Source organism: Amblyomma americanum, chromosome 9 (assembly GCF_052857255.1).
Source record: "Amblyomma americanum isolate KBUSLIRL-KWMA chromosome 9, ASM5285725v1, whole genome shotgun sequence".
In the NCBI taxonomy this organism is placed as follows: Eukaryota; Metazoa; Arthropoda; class Arachnida; order Ixodida; family Ixodidae; genus Amblyomma; species Amblyomma americanum.
Window position 1 is genome coordinate 41,882,182 of NC_135505.1, and position 22,895 is coordinate 41,905,076.

The 22,895-nt window shown below is 47.9% G+C and overlaps 3 long non-coding RNA genes across 3 annotated transcripts; 1 reads left to right on the forward strand and 2 right to left on the reverse strand.

Moving 5' to 3' along the window:
* Positions 1–16,294: 16,294 nt before the first annotated feature.
* Positions 16,295–16,619, reverse strand: LOC144104256 (uncharacterized). Its single transcript, XR_013308481.1, has 2 exons — positions 16,556–16,619; positions 16,295–16,428 (listed from the first exon to the last, which is right to left on the reverse strand). It is a non-coding gene; the product is annotated as an uncharacterized LOC144104256 (long non-coding RNA).
* Positions 16,620–19,140: 2,521 nt separating this feature from the next.
* Positions 19,141–19,628, forward strand: LOC144105649 (uncharacterized). Its single transcript, XR_013308845.1, has 3 exons — positions 19,141–19,267; positions 19,392–19,456; positions 19,514–19,628. It is a non-coding gene; the product is annotated as an uncharacterized LOC144105649 (long non-coding RNA).
* A 2,318-nt stretch (positions 19,629–21,946) lies between these two features.
* LOC144103922 (uncharacterized) lies at positions 21,947–22,577 on the reverse strand. Its single transcript, XR_013308375.1, has 3 exons — positions 22,473–22,577; positions 22,210–22,389; positions 21,947–22,077 (listed from the first exon to the last, which is right to left on the reverse strand). It is a non-coding gene; the product is annotated as an uncharacterized LOC144103922 (long non-coding RNA).
* Between the last annotated feature and the right edge of the window lie 318 nt (positions 22,578–22,895).

Consider the following 22,895-nt stretch of genomic DNA (forward strand, 5'->3'; position numbering starts at 1 on the left):
ACTGCGAGACCGCTGAAAACTGCACCAGCATCGGGCGCAGGTGCTTGGCAATCAGCAAGGTGACCTTGCCAACTGCGCGGCACACCGTGGGCTGCGAAATCCGCACCAGATCCCCGGTGACGGTTTGGAAAGTACCGGCCCCATAAAACCTCAAAGCCAGGAGTAGCTGCAGCATCGGAGGAACAGGCTGTCCCCTGTTGTCGGGCCTTTCACGCAGGGGCAACACGGTGAGCAGCTCCCGCACGGCCGGCGTTCTTGGAGAACCGATAGCGGGCGAGGAACTGCTCGTCGTCGTAGGGCTCCATGGGGTTCCCCCGATCTCGTAACGCTGGCCGTGGAATCTTCGGCAACGAATGGGCCTCAGAAAATACTACGTCCATGGCGTGGCAAGCGAACTCGAACGCAGCTACCCTCCGCGCGACGTCCGATCGGTAGGTGGCCATGTTGGAAAATACAACGAAGTCAGCTTCAAGCAAGCTCCTCAGCCGACTTGAAGTTGGACCGAACTAGGATCGAGCCAAGCCGGTTTCAAGTCGCACTTCAAGCCGAGTTTGGTTTATGAAACACGATGGAGCTCACTTGAGACCGATGGAAGTTAAGTTCGAGCCAAGTTACATTTCTGCATTCGGGGGTTAGTCGCTTCGAATTACGAAGACGTCGTCGCATCGCATCATGAGTCTACTTGTAGTCAACACCATCCAAAGGGAAACGCAACCATCTGAATTATTTTGTTGCGGTACAAGCCGCTAAGAGAAGCAGTTAAGAAGATATGGTCATTTGGTTTGAGACGCGTCCTCAGCTTGAATTCACTCCAGAGCAGTGCCACGACGGACCACTTGGAAGAGAAACTTGACATTGTTACGTGGAATACTTTTCACATACAGTGCAGTAATAAGACAAATGCACTTCAGATAAATCTGGAAAAGTGGGTGTTAACTACGCAAATTATTACATTTGGCACGTCATCCTCCGCGTTGCTTGTATAAACGAGAAACTCGGGGCTTTGCGAAAAGTCCGTACGTTCAAAACAACAAAAGCCGCATAATTTAATGGAATTTGGTGACCCTAATATAGTCTATTTTATCACTATCAATGAAGACCAAATAACTGCCGTCGATTTTCAATGCAGCCATTAAAGAAACACAGCAATCCGTCATATCTTGTCGATTGTCATGTAGTCGGAGCGAGTGCAACATGCATAAAATACACTCAAAAGTGCTAAAACACTACTGCCACTAGTGGGAAACATGCCGCGGCGAGGGGGGAACGGCGGCGCGGGGTGGTACAAAGCGCGTCCTCACCCTGAAAGCGGAGGTGAGCGGGCGTCCAGGCACCCTACACAAAATGCTCTACGAGCGCCCCGTCGTGACATACGAGCAAACTAATCTTCCCGCTGTTTTAGGGGCGGGAATGGACGCGCAGTTATCAACACTGGTAGGGAGGGTAAGTAGAGAGTAAGTTTTCTAAAAGGGGGTAAGTGATCAGGAGCATGCTATTGACGGGTGCAAAGTTATTCCTAGGGTCCTCTAAAGGGTGTAAAAGTCTTTTTTACCCCCTTCTCACACCCTTTTTTCTTAGAGTGTAGTACGGCTTCATTCGCACCACATGCACAACGTCGCTGCGCTTGCCGTTGTGCGATGAACGAGCTGGCGAGGCTGGTGCAACTTCGTACGTTACGTCGCTGAGGCGGCGGACAACAAGGTAAGGGCCGAAGTAGCGGCGCAGTAACTTTTCGGACAGCCCGCGACGACGAACGGGCGTCCAAACCCACACATAGTCGCCTGGGTGGTAGGTAACGTAGCGGCGTCCAAGGTTGTAGCGGTCAGCATCGATCTGCTGCTGACGGTGAATGCGGTGTCTGGCCAGTTGCCGTGCTTCTTCCGCGCGCTGAACATAGGTGGCGACGTCGACAACAAGTTCACTCTCACTGTCAGGGGGGTCCACAGGTAGCATAGCATCGAGGGGGGTGGTAACCTGTCGACCGAAGACTAATTCGAACGGAGTGAACTGCGTCGTCTCTTGCTGCGCGGTATTATACGCGAATGTTGCGTATGGGAGAATTTCGTCCCATGTCTTAATTGTGCTCGATATCAATATACATGGAAAGCATGTCGGTCAAGGTCCTGTTGAGGCGTTCTACCAAGCCATTTGTCTGCGGGTGGTAGGCTGTTGTACGTCTATGGCTGGTGCGCGTGAGCTTGAGTACAGCCTGAGTGAAGCGGGCCGTAAATGCAGCTCCACGGTCAGTAATGATAGCTGCAGGAGCGCCATGACGCAGGACTATGTTGTGGACGAAGAAGTCGGCGACTTCAGCAGCAGTACCGTTTGCAAGTGACGTGGTCTCAGCGTATCGGGTCAAATAATCTGTCGCGACCGCAATCCACCGGTTTCCTCTGGTCGACTTCGGAAAAGGGCCGAGGAAGTCTATGCCAATTTGCTGAAAAGGGGTCTTTGGTGGTGCTATGGGCTGAAGAAAGCCGGCTGGCTTCAAAGGAGGAGATTTGCCCCGTTGGCAATCCCGGCATGTTGTTACGTATCTACGCACGGATGGGAGTAAATTGGGCCAGTAATACTTAAGCCGAATCTTTGCCAGTGTGCGACTAACCCCCAAGTGGCCGGCGGATGGTTCATCATGACAAGCGCTTAAGATTTCGGAGCGTAACTGGGATGGCACAACAGGCAGAAACGTCTCTTTGTTGCTGTCAAAGTTTCGCTTGTAGAGGACTCCACGCCGCAAAATGAAGGTCTGTAGTCCACGGCGAAACACACGAGGTACATGAGAATTCAAACACTCCAGATACTTAACGAGTGGCGCCAACTCAGAATCTGCTCGTTGAAGCTGCGCCATACGGGAGATGCTAATGGCACAAAGAACAGGGCAATCTTCGGGGATGTCTTGCGTAGCCGGTTCCACGGGCGCTCGTGATAAACAGTCCGCGTCCTGGTGCTGCCGACCCGATTTATAGACGACCGTAACGTCGTACTCCTGTAAACGGAGGCTCCATCTGGCCAACCGGCCAGAAAGGTCTTGAATGCTGGCCAGCCAGCATAGCGAGTGATGATCGCTGACAACACGAAACGGTCGGCCGTAGATGTAAGGTCGAAACTTACTCAGAGCCCAGATGACGGCAAGGCACTCTTTTTCGGTCGTCGAATAGTTCCGTTCCGATCGAGAAAGTGTGCGCCTCGCGTAGGCGATTACTCGCTCTGCGCCGTCCTGCACTGTACGAGGATCGCTCCGAGGCCGACATTGCTGGCGTCAGTGTGGACATCAGTCTCTGCATTCTCGTCAAAATGAGCTAGTATTGGTGGACTTTGAAGGCGGCAGCGGAGTTCCTCGAAGGCTGCGTCTTGGGCGCTTCCCCATACGAAGGGTGTGTCATCTCGAGTGAAGGCAGTCAATGGCTCAGCTAGGCGAGAAAAATCTTTAACAAAGCGGCGGTAATACGAGCAGAGGCCCAAAAAACGTCGGAGGGCCTTCTTGTCGGTTGGGCGTGGGAAAATGGAGACGGCGGAAGTCTTGTCGGGGTCTGGAAGAACACCTTGTGCGCTGACAACATGTCCTAAGAAACGGAGCTCCTCGAAGGTGAAATGGCATTTCTCTGGCTTGATCGTTAGTTGTGCAGACTGAAGAGCTTGAAGGACAATGCGCAATCGCTGCAAGTGTTGTTCGAAGCCAGACGAAAAGATGACCACGTCATCCAGGTACACAAGGCACGTCTGCCACTTCAAACCAGCTAAAACAGCGTCCATCATGCGTTGAAATGTGGCCGGAGCGGAGCAAAGTCCAAACGGGAGCACCTTAAATTCGTACAGACCGTCGGGTGTCACGAAAGCCGTTTTCTTGCGGTCTCGCTCGTCCACCTCTATCTGCCAATATCCGCTTTTCAAATCTAAGGAAGAGAAGAACCTGGCGTCCCGGAGTCGGTCAAGGGCATCATCGATCCTCGGGAGTGGGTATACGTCCTTTTTGGTAACATTATTCAGTTTCCTGTAATCAACACAGAATCGCAACGTGTTTTCTTTTTCACCAGGACCACCGGCGACGCCCACGGACTTTTTGACGGCTGTATAACGTCGTCTGCAAGCATTTCATCCACTTGCGTCCTAATAGCTTCGCGCTCTTTAGGCGAAACGCGGTATGGACGCTGACAAACTGGTGGCGTGGCCGAATCGGTGACAATGCAATGCTTGGCTACCGGCGTACGTCCGACCTTGGAGCTCGCCGCGAAGAAATCTTTAAAATCAAGTAGCAGCGACGACAGAAGGTTCTTCTGATGAGGTGACAACTCCGGGTTGATTTTAACCTTCTGAAGGGCGTTACTTGGTGCGGCATCGTCGTGAAGATTCACCTGTACGGGGCACAGATTCGGCAACCTATCCACGTCGTCGAGGAAGGCGACGGCCGTTCCCTTGGCGAGGTGGTGAATTTCGTTCATGAAATTCGTCAGAAAAACTTTCGCACAGCTGTCATTCAGTTCAACAAAACCGCGCGCAATAGCCCCACCCTTCTCGATCAACAGCGAAGGGTGACTGTCCGCAATACCTTCGTAGTCGTGAAACGAGTCGTTCCTCACTAACACCAGCACACTGGACCGTGGTGGCAGCATTACGTCGTCTTCGACTATACGCAGAGCGTTGACTCCTGGGCCTTCTGTGTTACTGTGCGCCACGGCTTGCTTCGTCGAAAATGTGACTCGCGCCTCGTGTAGATCGATCACTGCACCGTTTGCCTGTAGAAAGTCGAGGCCCAGGATCAAATCTCTCGAACACTCGCTCAACACGACGAATTCACCCACGTAGACGAAACCGCGGATGCCGACTCGGCCTGTGCACCTTCCGGCCGGGCTAATGAGGTGACCTCCGGCCGTGCGAATGCTAGGGCCCAACCATGGTGTCAAAACTTTGCTCAATTCCTGGGCGAGGGTGTGGCTCATCACGGAATAGTCTGCCCCAGTATCATGTAAAGCGATGGTGTCAGTTCCGTCAATCGTCACACGCAAATCAGAAGTAGCGCGTCGGATGCTGTCGCTACCCTGCCCCGGTGAGGAATCAGCGTATCGGTATATCGGGGGCGGAGGATCTTCAGTTTTCCCGACAGCAGCGGCCTTGCCTCCGGAGACCGCTGCAATTAGTTTTCCCGGCGTGGACTGGGAGAACGCCGCTCAGGGTAGCCGGCGTCTCGGCGAGGGCTTGGGGAACGGTAACGCAGCGGAGATGACGACCTAGGATCGTAGCGACCGTATGTCCCAGGCCTGTGACGGGCCGACAGATGAGCTTCAATTTCGAATGGTCGTTCGCCATTCCGGGGGCAAGGGTCGTCGGGCGCGAAACCACGCAGACCCACTCGGCGGTGCGGGCAGGTCCTGTAAAGATGTCCCGCCTCACCACAGTGGTAGCAAAGGGGCCGCCGGTCCAGTGCACGCCACACTTCACACTTCCGTGGCCGCTGATAAGCTGGTCGAGCAGGCACGCGGGACGGGAAAGACCAGGCTGCTGCGCTGCGTGAGTCGCGGTATTCACGTCGTAGCCTGGCGTTGGGGCCCGGCAGAGGACAGATGCATAGGTTGGTCTGACCTCAGTCTGTCTTGGGATCTCAGGCAGTTGTTGCTGCTGTGCTGCTAGGCGCACCTCGTCCCGGACGACTTCAGACAGCGATGTAACAGACGGCGCGCTGGGAGGCAGCTGGAGGGCTTGCAATTCCTCCCTGACGATCGACCTGATTAGTCCCGTAAAACGGCCGCATCACTCCCTAGCGGCATCGAAGAAACAGCGGGCCCAAGCGTGCTTACATCCCGATTGTATTGCCGGGCTCGTTGCAGGAGCGTCGTCTCCATGGTAGTCGCTTCCGTGAGGAATTCGGCAACAGTACGCGGTGGACTGCGCACAAGACCGGCAAAAAGTTCCTGCTTGACCCCGCGCATGAGGTGGCGAAGCTTCGTCTCCTCCGCCATGGATGGGTCAGCACGCTTGAAGAGGCGCGTCATGTCCTCTACATACATGCGGACGCTTTCGTTAGTCCGCTGGTCACGGGAGCAAGCGCAGCTTCAGCTTTCTCCCGGCGGTCTGCGTTGCGGAATGTAGCTATGAGATTTTGGCGAAATGTCTCCCAGGTGGACAGGTTGCTCTCGTGGTTCTCGTACCATGTCCTAGCGGAGTCCTCGAGCGCAAAATACACATTATAGAGCTTACGGTCGTCGCTCCAACCGTTGTAGCGGGCGACCCGCTAGAAGATGTCCAGCCAGTCTTCCGAATCTTCGTACACGTCGCCGTGAAAAGATGGCGGTGTTCGCGGCGTGTGGTAGAGGATGGGCGCCAGGAACCTACTGTCCGTGGCCATTTCCGGTGGGACCGTCGGTCGAGGCTGCGTCTTCCTCGTCGGGTTGTCAAGAGGCCCGAACTCAGGTGTCTCACCACGGAGGCGGCGGCTTGGGCGCTGATGGACCGGTGTGAGTGCCGTCTTTATCTCGTAGGCGTACGCGGGTCGGGAAACGTACCCAGCACTGCTCCACCAGATGTGTACCAGTTGTTAAACTGAAAAGGAACTGCAGCGGCTGAACGAGGGCACCAGAGAAACGGACCTCCACTTCAGCGTCGTCTACTTCTAGAGGCTGCGATCTCTTTTTTCTTCTACTTCCAATCCTCGTGTCAATATATAAAATATAAAATCACCAAAAAGTGAGGAAACATAACAGGATTTAATTCCCGACGTTTCGACTGGTCCTCCAGCTGAAATGTCGTGAAATATATCCTGTTTTGTTTCTTCAATTTTTGGCGATTTTATATTATATTGACCAAATCAGCTGCCAGAAATCACTTTGATATATATATATATATATATATATATATATATATATATATATATATATATATATATATATATATATATATATATATATATATATATATATATATATATATATATATATATATATATATATATATTAAGGAAGCCAACAGTCACCGAAACCAAGGTGCACAGGGGAATGTTTCTATTTTTATTTTTTTAAATATCTAGAGCCAATCAGTTTTTTTTAAAAGAAAATTACTTATATAAAGCAGCAGAAAAAACAACCATGCCGCCGGTGGGATCCGAACCCACGACCTCCGAATATCGCGTCCGGTGCTCTTACCAACTGAGCTACGGCGACGGCTGTCCAATCTGCTGCTTTCGTGGGTATTTATGTTTTGCGTGTAAGCGAACCTTGAGAGTGTTCACCAGCGCCACCCTCGTCCATAGCGGTGGGCGTAGCACGTCTTGTAATACCGCAAGTGTGACGTAGAACGTCATCTAACGACGAGGGCGGAAACTGTGCGAGAGCCCTCTTATACTACCTATGGCATCAAGACTGCCAGAACCGAGACCCCCGTTAAGCTATTAGCAGACATGGGAAATGAAGTGAGGGGCTCGTTTGACAAACATATTAAGGAAGCCAACAGTCACCGAAACCAAGGTGCACAGGGGAATGTTTCTATTTTTTTTTATTTATTTTTTTAAATATCTAGAGCCAATCAATTAGTTTTTTTTAAAAGAAAATTACTTACAAAGCAGCAGAAAAAACAACCATGCCGCCGGTGGGATCCGAACCCACGACCTCCGAATATCGCGTCCGGTGCTCTTACCAACTGACCTACGGCGACGGCTGTCCAATCTGCTGCTTTCGTGGGTATTTATGTTTTGCGTGTAAGCGAACCTTGAGAGTGTTCACCAGCGCCACCCTCGTCCATAGCGGTGGACGTGGCACGTCTTGTAAAACCGCAAGTGTGACGTAGAACGTCATCTAACGACGAGGGCGGAAACTGTGCGAGAGCCCTCTTATACTACCTATGGCATCAAGACTGCCAGAACCGAGACCCCCGTTAAGCTATTAGCAGACATGGGAAATGAAGTGAGGGGCTCTCAAGGTTCGCTTACACGCAAAGCATAAATACCCACGAAAGCAGCAGATTGGACAGCCGTCGCCGTAGCTCAGTTGGTAAGAGCACCGGACGCGATATTCGGAGGTCGTGGGTTCGGATCCCACCGGCGGCATGGTTGTTTTTCTGCTGCTTTATAAGTAATTTTCTTTAAAAAAAACTAATTGATTGGCTCTAGATATTAAAATAAATAAATAAATAAATAAATAGAAACATTTCCCTGTGCACCTTGGTTTCGGTGACTGTTGGCTTCCTGAATATGTTTGTCAAACGAGCCCCTCACTTCATTTCCCATGTCTGCTAATAGCTTAACGGGGGTCTCGGTTCTGGCAGTCTTGATGCCATATAGGTAGTATAAGAGGGCTCTCGCACAGTTTCCGCCCTCGTCGTTAGATGACGTTCTACGTCACACTTGCGGTATTACAAGACGTGCTACGCCCACCGCTATGGACGAGGGTGGCGCTTGTGAACACTCTCAAGGTTCGCTTACACGCAAAACATGAATACCCACGAAAGCAGCAGATTGGACAGCCGTCGCCGTAGCTCAGTTGGTAAGAGCACCGGACGCGATATTCGGAGGTCGTGGGTTCGGATCCCACCGGCGGCATGGTTGTTTTTTCAGCTGCTTTATAAGTAACTTTCTTCAAAAAAAACTAATTGATTGGCTCTAGATATTTAACAAAATACATAAATAAAAAAATAGAAACATTCTCTTGTGCACCTTGGTTTCGGTGACTGTTGGCTTCCTTAATATGTTTGTCAAACGAGCCCCTCACTTCATTTCCCATGTATATACACACATATATATATGCACAGTTGAGCAACCCTTCGTTTACATAGTATAGTATCAGGATCTCTCCGAAATGCCGGCACAAAATTAATTTTTGTCTACATGAAGAGTTTCTCAACTTTGCCTTTTACATCTAGCGACCAAATACGTTTAGGGACATTCCATAAGGGGAGGGGGGATACAAAGTGTCCGACGCTCATACATATGAATAGGCAAACAAAATAAAGAAAACTGGGCCAAGCAAAAAAGAAACAATTATTATAGTGAGTTAAAAAAATTTGATGAAGAAACACGCAGAAATACACACTACAGCAATAAATGTTGAATAATGTGTTTATCCTTTTGCAGTGCATCGTAGCTGACACAAGGTATACGAAAGTTTTATTTTTCTTTGAAATGGTCGATGAGTAGCTGCCTAAAGTTGAAAGGATTAGCCGCAATAGAGGGCTCCTTCCGAGATACTGAGACAGAGGAGAGTAAGAGAAATAAAATGGGGAACGAAGGCGCGAAATCGCCCAAGTGTCCGTTATTGCAATGGGTTACTGTCCTATATGAAGCATCACGCTCTACTATTTGCAAAGCGGGAAAAAATAAATGAAGCAAAATAAAATAGAAAAAAATATAAGAATTTAAGGGTAAATGAGCAATATGCTTTGCTTTCACAACTGCTTTCTCTGGTCACGATCAAGAAAGAATTTCAGGGGGAGGAGAAGGGCGGCTTATGGAAGCAAGCACGCAAATTGGCATGACCTCAGGCGATGCAGTCAGGGTGCTGTGAATTTCAGTAGGGCTAGGACTCTGACCTTTGAAGTGTGGAGAGAGTGCCAGGGTTCTCATTCATACCGGCCTGCACAGTATTATGCTTATATATAAAGTATGATTCTCGTTGCTTACGCTCACGGGTATTTTGGAAGCCGCTCTGTAGCAGCGTAACTTTTAGTTTGTGAAACTCGTGACCTTCGTGGGAAAGGAGTTGCGACAGGGGAGGAGAGGATATATATATATACATATATATATATATATACATACATACACACACATATATGAATATATATATATATATATATATATATATATATATATATATATATATATAGAGAGAGAGAGAGAGAGAGAGAGAGAGTGAGAGAGAGAGAAGCCAGTAGGCATAGAAGCCAACAGCCACAGAAAGCAAGGAGCATGGGGGATTAGTTTTCGAGTTTGTGGTGTTAATCAATGAAAATTACTGGTGAACAAGTTATCATTTCAAGATAAATGATTCGAAAAGCAGAACAAAAAATAAGCGCATGCTGCCGGTGGGCTCACGACCTCCGAATAGCGACTCCAATGCTCTACCTACTGCGCTACTGCGGCGGCTGTCATATCTTCTGCTTTCAAGGGTATTCATGTAGTACGTGACGAAACCTGGAGAGTGTTCATTAGCACCACCTTCATCAATAAGTGGTGGAAGAAATACATCCTGTATTAGCGCTGGTGTGACTTATTACGTCATCGAACGGCGAGAGTGCAAGCTCTGTGAGAACCCTCTTAGGCTTCTCGAGGCATCAAGGTTGCCAGAACCGAGGCCCTCGTTCAGCAAACAATGAGACAACAAACAAGGAGAGGAAAATGAGGGGCTCTTTATACATATCACAGGAGCGAACAGCAACGGAAACCAAGGAGCATAGGAATTTTTTTGAAATTGTGATGTTGATCAATGAAAATTAAGAACACGGTATCGAACGTAAACCAATGACTATAGAAAGGCAGAAGAAACAACCATATGCTGCGGGTTGGCACCGAACCAGCTGAATATATATATATATATATATATATATATATATATATATATATATATATATATATATATATATATATATATATATATATACGCGATCGTAGGTGATGGAAACCCGGAAAAACCTTGGCATGAGGAACCAATATGCTCTTCTTCATGCTGGTGAATTGGCTCGGCTCCACAGTCACATAAAACCCATCGAGAGTAGTGTCGCGGCAGGAAACCGGTACGCATACAGCCGAAAAAGGAGGCACGACCGTATCTTCCTTCCCCAAGGCCGGTGGTGAAACATTTGCCGACGCTGAGCTCACCGATGTGACAGTCGATGTTTTAGCGCCGCACATCTGAAAAAAGTCGAGACCAGGAATGACGTCGTGAGTCGACCGTGCGAGCACCCCAATTTCCGTTCTGAACACTTCACCATTCAGTGAAACCTTAGCACTGCACACTCCAACTGCTGGCAACAGTTCGCCGCTCACAACACAAAACATTTTTGTTCGATCGAAACAAATCTTTACGTCCTAGGAAACACTTAAACGCAGCAGTCATAACTGAAACAGTAGCCACGGTATGCACTAAAGCCATCACAGTCACACCATCCACTACCACATGCACTTTGCTCCGTAGCATCACTACTGCCAACGCTATCTCTTCCGGCGGCAGACATCCAGCGATCTCGCCCACGTCGGTGGCGCCGAGTAGTTTTATGGCGGACGCGAGGAGGAGCGGCGTCGGGGTGATGAAGAGTGACGAGTGCGCATAGCTGGAGGCGGTGTCACACTTCTATCCGATGCCGGCGAACATCGAGTGCGCATTTATGCATTGCAGCGAACGACCGTCGCTCCCGTAATCCTGCCACGAACTGCTGGACACAGATCCCGGAGCGTCGCCATCGAGGGACATCATGAGAACAGAAGGCGGCAGGTCAACAATGCTACGACTCCAGCGAAGGTGAAGTTGGAGATCCGTCATCAAGGAACCTGTATAGGCCTGGTGCGCTGCAGCTTTGACCGTACATGTGGCGCCACCTCCCGTTCGCGACGTGCGTTATGTGTAAGTCAAACGTGCAGCCGCCGCAGTCGCCGCAGTTAATACCATGGCGGCAAGCGGCAGCGCAGAGTGTACGCGATCTAAAAGCAGGAGTTCTATTTACTGTTGTGTGTACGGCTGCCACAACAGTTATAAGAACACCGCCGGAAAGTTGCCGAAGATTAAATTTTACAGCTTTCCCTGGAGGCCGTATGAAGAGGAAAGAAGGCAGCGCTGGGTTAGAGCGGTACGCCGTGCAAGGTAAGCATACACGCGTCGTCAGCGTTGTCAACGGCTTATTGTATTTAATTGTTTCCATTAGCCCGGACGGAAGCCCATGGCAACCGAACCGCTGCTCGACCCGCATCTGCAGTGTACATTTTGTGTGGAACGAGAAAAGCACGATTGCCGGACACCCTGCATACATTCCTACGCTGTTTCCGGCGAGCTATGGGAGATGCGACGGTGTCTGCAGCGAGACGAAGATTGGGAGATACGAGCGGTAAGCAGCGCTGTTCACGGGAAAGATTTTGCTGGTTTGCAAATACTGTCGGCGCGGCTCATATGTGGTCCGGAGCAGATATTCCGATGTTAGTAATATTTCTGATATTGAAGTCCAGTGTAGAGCTATACATCAGAATTTAACCTTGGGCATATCTTTTCAAGAGCTCAGCGCAGAGGCTTGACTACCGAAGCGTCTACTTCCGGAAAGCTACGAACTGCAGCCGAGGCTGTGGGCTCCCAGTCTGCAGTTTCTGGTGCGGACGGCTTGTCCGCTGAAGCGACGGCACCCGACGAGCCAGAGACCACGGCAGACGCTTCAAGCCCCAAGGCTGCAGCTTCTGGTGCGGGCGGTGCACGAAGTTCGTCCGACAGCGTCGCTACCATGTTATCTGTGGTATGTTGTTTTCTTCATCGTCTTTACTGATAAAACTTTTTTCACTCCCCGTTCATTGTTCCATGCTCTGCTTGCAATTGATGCTGCTAGTTATAAAGCACATGTTAATAATTGAAGTGTTCCTCTGAGAATTATACTTTGTACTATTTAATTACTTTACCAGTGCTGAAAAGACATTTGTTGAGTCCTCTAATCTGCAGATGAATTGACCAGGAACACAAAGCTTTTGCAACCAAAGAAAGCTAAAAAGAGGGCCGCTTGCACTCTCTATTCAAAATACAGATGACAAAAACTAATGGAAACTTTTACCATTTTCCAGGCTACGCAGACTGAAGGGAGTCTACATCAAGGACAATGTACCCTCTTTTTGTCTGGGGCCTCTCAAGGCTGCGCTTCGACTCAAGTCTGCCAAAATGACACTGTAGACACCAGTGTTCAAGCCCAGGTGGCTACAGAGTCAACGTTCGCTGGTCCAGAAGAGCGCAGCTGTGTTTTCTTGGAGTATGAGTCCATGTGTCACAAAGAGGAAGCATTCCGGGAATTCTGTGGCGTCAGTGCAAATGTATTTGCGCTCCTTTTATCTGTCATTTCTCCTATACCTGTCCGGCAAATCGATGTGCCCGTAGCTCAAAAGCTGGCAATTTTTTTGATGAGGTTGAAACTGGGGACTTCATTTTCCAGCATTGCCGTTCTTTTTGGCCTCCACCGTACAGCTGTAAGCAGAATATTCTACTTTGTTCTGAGCAATATGTTGGCTGCACTACAGAATTTCATTCCAAACCCTTCACGTGCGACTGTTGATGCATTAATGCCTGCTTGCTTCATGCGCCACTACCCACGTTGCCGTTTTATTTTAGACTGCACTGAGGTTAGAACAGAAGAACCACCAACACTAGAACAGAGACGTGCTCTATTTTCCCACTACAAGGGTGGCTACACCTTAAAGTTCCTGGTGGGAATTTTGCCAAATGGTTGCATTACATTTGTCTCGGATGCCTATGGGGGTCGAACGTCGGACACCCACATCACGCTGGAGTCAGGATTTCTGGACCGAATAGAGCCAGGGGATGTAGTACTTGCTGATAAGGGATTTCCCGGAATTAAGGCACCAGCTGAAGGGAAAGAAGGAATTGTTGTTCTACCCCCATTTTCGAAAGGGAATGTCCAGTTCACCTGTGAGGAACTGCAGGAAACCTACCATGTTGCGCAGGTATGGATACACGTTGAAAGGGTGATCCAGCGTTTGAAGCTGTTTAATGTCTTGAACACAAGAGTCGCCGTGGACATGATTCCTCATATGAGTTCAATAATGCGCATGTGCTGCATTCTGGTTAATCTTCAAAACCAAGTTATCAACACGAAATGGCCTCAGGTTAACAAAAATGGGGACTGAAAGCCTGACTGCATCACATTTCTTTTGCTGGTTTGGTTTTACTGTGTTTACATCCCACAGAGAAGGAGGAGGAGGAAAAACATTTATTCAGAGCACAAAAACTGGGTGGGTTCAGTACGAGAACCCATTGGTCGTCATCATAATCCGGCCCCTCTCAACCAGCAATTTCTGGTCGAGTGGGCTGTGGCTATGAAGGGTTGCCTCCCAGGGCTCATGAGTCGGATCGGGATTTCTGTCCAAGTCTGGGTTTTCTTGACATTCCCAAACCGCGTGAAAGAGTGTGCCAACTGCTCCACAGAAGGGGCAGGACGAATTGTAGATTTCTGGGTACCATTTACTCATTAGGTAAGGATTGGGCAGAGTATTAGTTTGTAGTCGCCTGATTATGTGCTCTTCATATTTACTTAGGGTTTTGTGAGGAAGAGGATATTCCCTTCTTGTGATCTTATTGTACTCCGTAATTTCTGCGTAGCTTAGTAAGGGTGAGGGGTTGTCAACTATGTCAAAGAGAGGCTGCGTGCCAGATGCTCGGAGGAGGAGAGCTCGAGCAGCTGTGTTGGCCGCCTCATTGCCCGTCGTTGAGAGGTGCCCTGGCGTCCAGAAGATCTGGATCTTGGAAGGATTAGACCTTCCCAAAATTTCCCAACACGGAGCGCCAACGCGGCCTCGAGCTATGAGGGATGCCGCAGTGGTTCTTTAGCATACACTTATTTCTTTTGCAGGTGCTCTCGAGTACAGTGTGAAAGACCAGTATCGTATGGTATACGGAGTGTTGTGCTGCAGATGTGTGCATATGTATTGAGAGACACAGGTATAAGATGGCTGTAGGCTAATTTTGAGCTATGTTGATGTCAAAACCACACAGGAGCGGGTCTGTTGGAGAGGCTTTGCTGACCTAGCATGACCAGTGCGGTACTTGTCTGCAACGATAGGTCGAGAATGGGCTCCTGTCTTGCACATCCGAGTTATTTCCGACATTCATTTTTGCCCTTGTTACAGTTTTGGGTTGCACCTTTCTGTGTCTATTCAAAATCTGACAGTCTTTGCTTGTTGTCTTCGTGACAGTTTGAGTAATGCTTTCATGTGTCTGTGCCTGCAACCTTGTGTTCATATGTTCCCCTCTTATGTTTTTGCTAATTCTCAAGTTCTTATGTCCCCGCCGACTGAATTGTTGAATTGTGCTCATTTATTGCTCAGGTTCTCTTAATATCTATAATGCATTTGTTGTTAAGGTTAGTTTTCTGCTGCCATCGTGTTTTTGCTGCGTGTGGGCACTTCAGTTTTGTTGTGCTGCCAGTTATAGTAGTTATCTCTCTAAAGTGGAAAGCAGTAGCTGTAGCCACCTTTAAGCACCAACCTCTCCTTTCATGTTTTGTCATCTTTGACCAAAATATGTCAAAGCCCCTCCATTTCACTAGCACAAACATAAGTTTATTCCAATGAAATACATACTTGCAAATCAAACTTGTATGCTTGAATATGTTTAGCTTACATTGAAACAAATTGATGCACACATCATCTTATAGTGGTATTTCAGGTGGCTTAAAATTCAGGGAGTTCATGGCTGTTTAGGAAGGTCACAAGCAGAACCAAAAAAGCAATATTGAAACTTTACCGATTTCTTTTTTAAAGTAAACTTCAGTCATATGTTCAAGTGATGAATCTGTCACCATCAATAACCACTCCATCTTGTGTTCACTTTTTATTCCTGCAAATACAAGGGATGCCTGCTGTTAGTGCTGCCAGAAGAGTTGGAACATAATTGCATGATGTTTATGAAATGCTTTTTTTTACAAGAGACATGTATAAAAATATGGAGCATTTTAAGTAAAATGACTCGAGCATGCTTCTGCGTTCAAATGATGAGTGTGCAGTGTGCCAGGGTTCTTGATCACGTTTTACGGAAATATGGAGGTTGCACCTCAGCTACTAGTAAGCTGCACCTGTAAACATGCAAAAGGGAATAACACCTTGAGTGAAGGCTGCAAGCTTGACTCCACCTGGGGTTTTCCCCCCGACAGAAACTGCAGCCACACTATGAGACTGCACTGTGGGGCTTAGTGAAGACATATTGCAAAGCATACTATCATTATGTTTTGTAGTTGTGCATGGGGAGACTAAATGTTACACATCACTCATTCCACTTGCAGCCATTTATTTCAACAATCCATAGCCAACAATATGAGGCTGTAAAATGACTCAGTTATTTGTCAGTGTCAGAAGGTCTTTCAATCAATGCGTGAGAAACCTCAAAAGGTGCTTGAAATAAAAGCCTTCCAGCTTCGGTATGTACTCGGCTAGGAAGCCATCATCTCTCTTCACAGTGACTGTTATGCTGTGCTGTGGTGAGTAAACAAAAAAAGGGCATGATCTAGATTCAAAATGTACAGCATCACCATCACTTGCGTGTAGTAGGCATGTCCTTTCTTAAGCATCAAATGCCCATTGCTGTACTCAATATATGGGACAAAGCTGAGCTCATGCTCATAGTCAATCAAACGGTGGTTTTCTTTCAGCGAGAAAGGGCACTTGATTTCAACAAGGCATTTGTTTCCATTGGCTACGTGGATTCCATCAGGGCTGCAACATAGCCATGGTTGCTCCGGATGTATTATAAGCCCAACCTGGAAAAGATATATATATATATATATATATATATATATATATATATATATATATATATATATATATATATATATATATATATATATATTGCCTAAAAATGTTACATGAAAAACACCTATACATTACCTCATAGATTGGACTTCCAAGAGCCATTGACAATTCTCTTCTAGCTTCAACTTCTGTCATTTTGCTTTGAATACAACAAAACCATGCAATATATTAGAATAAAACTAACGATTTGCTTTATGAAATCATTCCAGCATTACAATTTAAACAGCACAAAATATAGTTTAACACAAACTGGGAGAGGACATCATGCATGCACAATTTTCTTGTATGCAGCTCATGCTGGTTAGCACCCAGTGCAAAGCATTCTACCGTATGAGGTGGCCGCAGTTGAGAAGAACCTTGGTCTTGCCAGAGATTTCGCCAGGCTTTCAAAGTTCGATGTGCGGGTTTTAATTCTGTGCGCGCTAGTACTTGTCACCCGAACGCGTCGTTCTTGATGCCACCTGTGGCGAAATGTGAATCGATCATTGACAAAAACAAAAAAAAAGGTATAGCTGGCCGGGAAAAAAGTGGGAAAACTTCCGCTCGCAAACCTTGCCGATGCTGCCTGACCTCTCGTCATTAGAGCGATTTCGGTGATCTCGTCAGCATTTTTCCTGACTGCCTTATCAAAAAAGGTTTTATCCTTTTCGGAAAGGTGCATCTCGCATTTTTTCAGCCTCAGCGGCCACACAGCAACGACTTCCATAGCAGTAAAAAGCTTCCTTTTACGGGCCAAGCCACTGCCCAAACATTCTCTGATGTGCTCAGCTTCAACAGCTGTACGCTCAGAAGGGAGCGCAACAGCACACTTCTCTTCCTCTGAGCGCGCCACTCTTTCCTCCAGGGCAGGCACAAGAGTACAGTTCACTTGGGGAAATTTCGCGAGTGTGGTATTTGGGCACAAAGCCCCAAAACTGGAACCGGCAGGGGACGACCTACAGGAATAATGAAAATAAAAACATACCGCCTCACGAAAGCAAGCAGTCGTGCCTGAAAGTAATCTTACTTGTGAATAGCTCCCGCACAGATTTTTTTGTGTCAAGCGTAGGGCGAGCGGTAGGCTTCCGCCAAGTACAAGGCAGGTCTGTGCACGACACGTGCTTGTAGCTGTTGACGAACACAGCTAACGCGGCTCCGTGCTTACACCAGCCCCGGCAACCAGCCTTGCAACTGCAGCTGGCATCCACTATACATTTTGGGTTTGCGGACAACTGAAGAACAAACTTGCATATTAATAAAAATAACAGCTGTACACAAAAATTAAATTTACCTGCAGCCGGACTTCGTCCTCCGCAGTCTTCATTTGCGCCGCGCATTTCCCGATTACCTCGGATGGCGCCGCTGAGGCCACGATCTCCTCCCTCACAGCATATACGTGATTGCTGTCATAAAGGTGGCGACCACGCACCAAACTGCTTGTTTTAAAGTATGCGTCTACGTTTTCAATTTTTTAAACCCGCAGTATGAGCTCCGTGCGCTGGTATGGTGGCGCCAGCAGCGACCGCATCGCCAGCGCCGCCTTGCGGCTGTCCCCGCGTTAACCGGACGCCCAGTGCGTTTTTGTCAACCTGCCCGGCCACATCGCAGACGCGCTCTGACCATCGTTGTGAGAATGGCACCGCGGGAGAGCCAACGCCTGCTTTTCTGCGGATTTCAACGCATTGAAAGCCTTGATGTGTAATTTAAAAGAAAGAGTTTAAAAAGTGGGCGACGGCTGTATGAAAGCAATCATGTGTATGGCGTTCAAGAGGAAGCAGTCGGCGCAACGGAGCCTTCCGACATCATCGGCAAGTGCGTCGCGCAAATGAAAAATGTGGACTACGACATTCGCCTTGAAGTAAGCAAAATTTACTGCGGTCAGCACTGTTCTAAGGAGGACTAAAATAACCAGGCGTGTTGTTTATAAGCTCTCAGGAAACCCAAGGGAGATCGCGAGGGCCAGTTGCACTTGCAAAGCTGGGGTTCGTGGATGGTGTAAGCATGCTGCAGCACTGGCGATCTTCGTCAATAGCCACGAGAATAGCTCATGCACGGACCTTCCGTGTGAATGGCGCAAACCGTCGAAACCAACGCTGGACACAAAAAAAAAAAGATTTGAGGAGTTGTTTCCAAGTGAGAATTACAAATTTTGTGTCCATTCAACATTTATTTTGCGCTATGTCTGTGTACGTTTTTGCGCAGGCCCGTCCCGGCAACCCCCAAACCTACAACCCCTTGATCCGGCAGTTGTTCATGCTAAATTTGCGGACCGGAACTGCTCAATCAGGCATGTTTTAAGGACGGAAAGCAGGCCTGCTGAAATGCATAAAAACGGACCAGTGGCATCACAACTGACAGAGAGGGAACAAAATTGTGAAGCAGAGCTAGTGAATGCCCTGGTCAGCGGGAAGCGACGGCTTTATACCATGCTTGAAATCGCAGAGATTTCCCCAAGAAAATGAGAAGGCTCGACATGGAGCGTAATTTGAATGAAAAAGAGATTTCCTTCTACAAAAAGGTCGTGCAAAAAAGTCGCAAAGAGATAATTGAGATAGCCCTGATTACAGAAGGCCAGGCAGCAGTTCAACGGCTTGTTTTTTATTCCTTTTATTTATTTATTTATGGTATATGCTGTTTTTGTTTGTGAGCACAAACTATGCAATTGCTGATACAGATGGCACCAAGAACGACAAGTGCGCGTGAGCAGTTCGACTGCGCACCGGATTAAAACAAGAACAGCTGAGTTCCAATACTTAGCTGATGTTCTTGCCTCGCAAAGACCCTTTTCAAGTGCTGCAACCTCATACGGTATGTGCTGTGCCCTGCCTAATATATTTGTTTATTTAAAGTGTCCAGTACAGTGGCTGAAATAACACTGTGCAGTAGTGTCTTTGCAAGGTGTGATGCAGTTCTCTTCCACATGATGGCGCAGGAAAGAAAATGGAAAAAATGGCCAGACAGGAGTTGGAGCTGGCACTTGGGACGAAAATACACGAGGTAACTTCAGTACAAGCCTAATGAAGCCATGCTACATTTACTCTCGATTACTTTCAGGTTGGGCTCATCATCGATGCCGAGCAGCCATGGTTGTGTTGCAGTCCAGACGGCATTGCAACATCCGGCAGCACACTTCAACTTATTGAAATTAAGTGCCCTTATAGTTTGAGGAGCAAGTGTCTGGTTGACCCAGATAACGAAATCAGCAATTTGCCATATATTCACTACGTGAATGGTCACTTAGAACTGCGAAAAACGCACTCCTACTACACGCAGATAATGATAATGCTTTACATCCTGAGGATTGACACCGCTTTGCTTTATGTGTACTCCCCTCAGAGGAGCATAGCAATTAACGTAGAAAAAGACGAAGTGTTTCTTGCGGAGTACGTACCAAAATTAGAGGACTTTTATTTTAGGTATTTTCTGGAGGCACTAATTAAATGAATGCTGTGAAGTTCGCAGAACTTTCCGTGGCGCCAGTCGGCCTTGGGTTCGCGAGGAATGCCGCACCAGTCAAGTCACTTGCATCAGAGGGACGCCTGATGGGGATTAGGCGGCGGCTGTATTGTGATCAGCGCGTCGCACACAAAGGGACCCGTCCCGTCCCTGCCTCGCCATCGTGCAGAGGATGCCTTTGTGTTCTTCGCGCCGTCACGGGCATAACCCGTCTTGAAGAAGCTTAGGCAGGTACATCTGTCGACATGTGTGCGGCGTCAAGGGGTTGCCGAAACTTCGGGAATGCAGGAGATACGTCTGGGTAGGATCGAGTGACCATGAAGCGCATTTTCCCTTGACTACTGCCTTCTTTTTTTTTTTCCTCTGAAGAACCCACCACCTTTAGTGATCGTTCCTTCGGCATGCGCGTGTGCGAAAGAAACAAATTAGGAATGTAACTTCTGTGCGGTGGGAAATGGTAGTGGTGTTTGTGCTGGTTGTGTGTTTGATTGCCACCTCTCCATTCCCAAATGTTTGGCTGGTCGAGGGAATTGCAGATTTTGGTTTTCCTTTCCCCGACCATTGTTTAGTCCATATTCGTTCCCCAATCGGCGATTAGTTGGCGGAAACCTTATTTTCCTTTCCCTAACCACTGATTGGTGAGCAGGGTCGCTTAATGTTACCTTGTTAGTTGCTGTCCCCGCTAAGGGCGGAGACAAAGGGGTTAAAAGTGAGTTCATCATATGTGAACTGGGCTCTGCCTTTTGAAAACGGGGGCAAGACAAGAATGGCTTTCTGGCCTTCGGTTGGTGCGCGAATTCCTGGGAAGCCTTTGTCGGCCAGAATTATGTCTCCTGGCTTAACTCGGTCGAGAAAACCTGATTGTAAGGTGATATGGGTGTCTGAAGCCAATCCACCATATGCTTTTGATACAAATGTTACGACTCCATTGGGCAATACCGCGATTAAAAATTTAAGTGTATAATGCCCTTTGTAATGCGAAAACAAAGCACGCTGCTGCTCAACAGTTGGCGGCTCCTCTGTGTTTAGTTCAGTACAGTCAATTATGAAGCGGCACCTCGGGTAGTGCCGTTTAAAACACGAAGGCATGGACGCTTGGATAAGTTCAAGTGATGGGTTCGGTATCCAGTTTTGCATTGCAGTGACAAGGTTATTCAATACAAAATAAAAAATGCGGCTCACTGCTGTTCTGTGAATGCCAAATAACACTGCAATACTAGAAAAGGACACACCTAGCTTTAACTTCATAAGAAATATAACTAACTTCTGTGCGATTGGCACATCAACCCTCCTGACGCAAAGCGGAGCCAACACTGACAGTAGCAACGCAAAGGCATTTGCACTCACACCACAAAGTTCCACAAATGCATCCTTTCTTTCATAAAGGGAGCTGTATCCAAGAAACACACAACTTCTCTCGTCTTCGCCGGTGGCTGTAGATGCAGTGGTAGGCTTTGCTTGGGTTGAAGAATCCACAGTGCTAATATGACACACCTGTGTCGAAGCTATGCAACCTGATGTCATGGAAAGGAGAATGGTGCAGGCGCCCTGACATGATTTACCGTCGGTCTGCGTCAGCTGCACACGCAAAGAAGACTGGTTAGCGATATCCAATGCGAGCCACATATTGCGGCCGGGGACAGACATAAAATTTAACCTAAGGTAGAAAACAGGAAGGCTTAGCAGCAAAATCGAGGAAGGAAAGAAAACACTCATACGAAAAGGCAGTTTATGGAAAATCACAAGAAAAACAATGACACCAAGTTTCCTTTGGTGGCAATGTGTCCATTGCCTAGGGTTTAATATTCAGAAACTAATGCAAACGTAAATAACGATATGGCCGGAACAAACGAAAACCAACATAACATCATCAAATGCAAACAAAAAACTCGAGTTCTAATCAGGGGGATCGCGAAATTTTGTCTAGATATTGTATACTTGTTTTTTTTTTATCCTGAAAAATGAAATATCTGTCGCTTACCACGGATGTGCGGAGAGTGCTACCCCCTTCCATTGGTATTTGTGCATCTTCAATGAAAAGCAATGGTGATTCGTATTCTGGATCTGGTGACCATTCCTGTTCGTGTAATGGAGAAGCGCTTTCCTCTGCATCATCGTCCGAACTGTCCGCAGTCGTCCGGTCTGCTCCACGACGCTGAGACCTTCAAATCAAAAGGATACATTTCGTGTTGTCATGCGCCAGAGAAAACAAGCGCACTATTTCATCGGTTTCAACAGACGTATGTATGACTCAGGTCGTACATAGTCATTCCCTTTCCTTCAGTGGTGCTTACCTGAGGTATCTCTGTAGTTTTTCACTAGGCATCATTCCATCGTCTTTCCCATAAGACGGAGGGAATATGGTGGGAACGTAGGCCGGGTGCGAAGCAATGCTACTTTTCTCATTGCCCACAAAGTGCGCGCTGCAAATTCTTGTTTCGTGCCGCACCGGCTGCCACGGTTTTCCGTCAGGGCTGGTAGGGCATGACGAAAACAGAAAAAAAACTCAAAATTATTTCTGGATTGAGCCTTCCCCATAAAAAAAGGCCATCCTCACCTTGCACGCCGCACTGCTTGAATCCAGCGCTCCCTCTTTTCCGTTTCGTACGGTCTCCAAGGAAAGCGATAAAACTTTATCCTCGGTACCTGGCCTGAAGTGTTTTTATAGCTTTTATGACACTTGTAAACACAGCAGTAGGTCGAGCCACCCATAATTAGCGAAATTTCCTTTCGCCTTCGATGGAAACACCCTACCGCTCGCCTATAGCTGACAGCAAACTGAGAGCGCTGCGTCCGGTTTTCGCCACGTCTGTTAACCAGGGGGCGCCACCAGTACTCGGCAAACTGCAGCGCACGGAGCCCATACTGAATCTCACTGCAGTATTTTGTGATGCAAAAAGATATTACAGCAACTATGCACTGCTTTTCTTGGTGGAAAAGGACTGATGACTGTCTCAATGAATGTTTGCAGGTGCCGGCC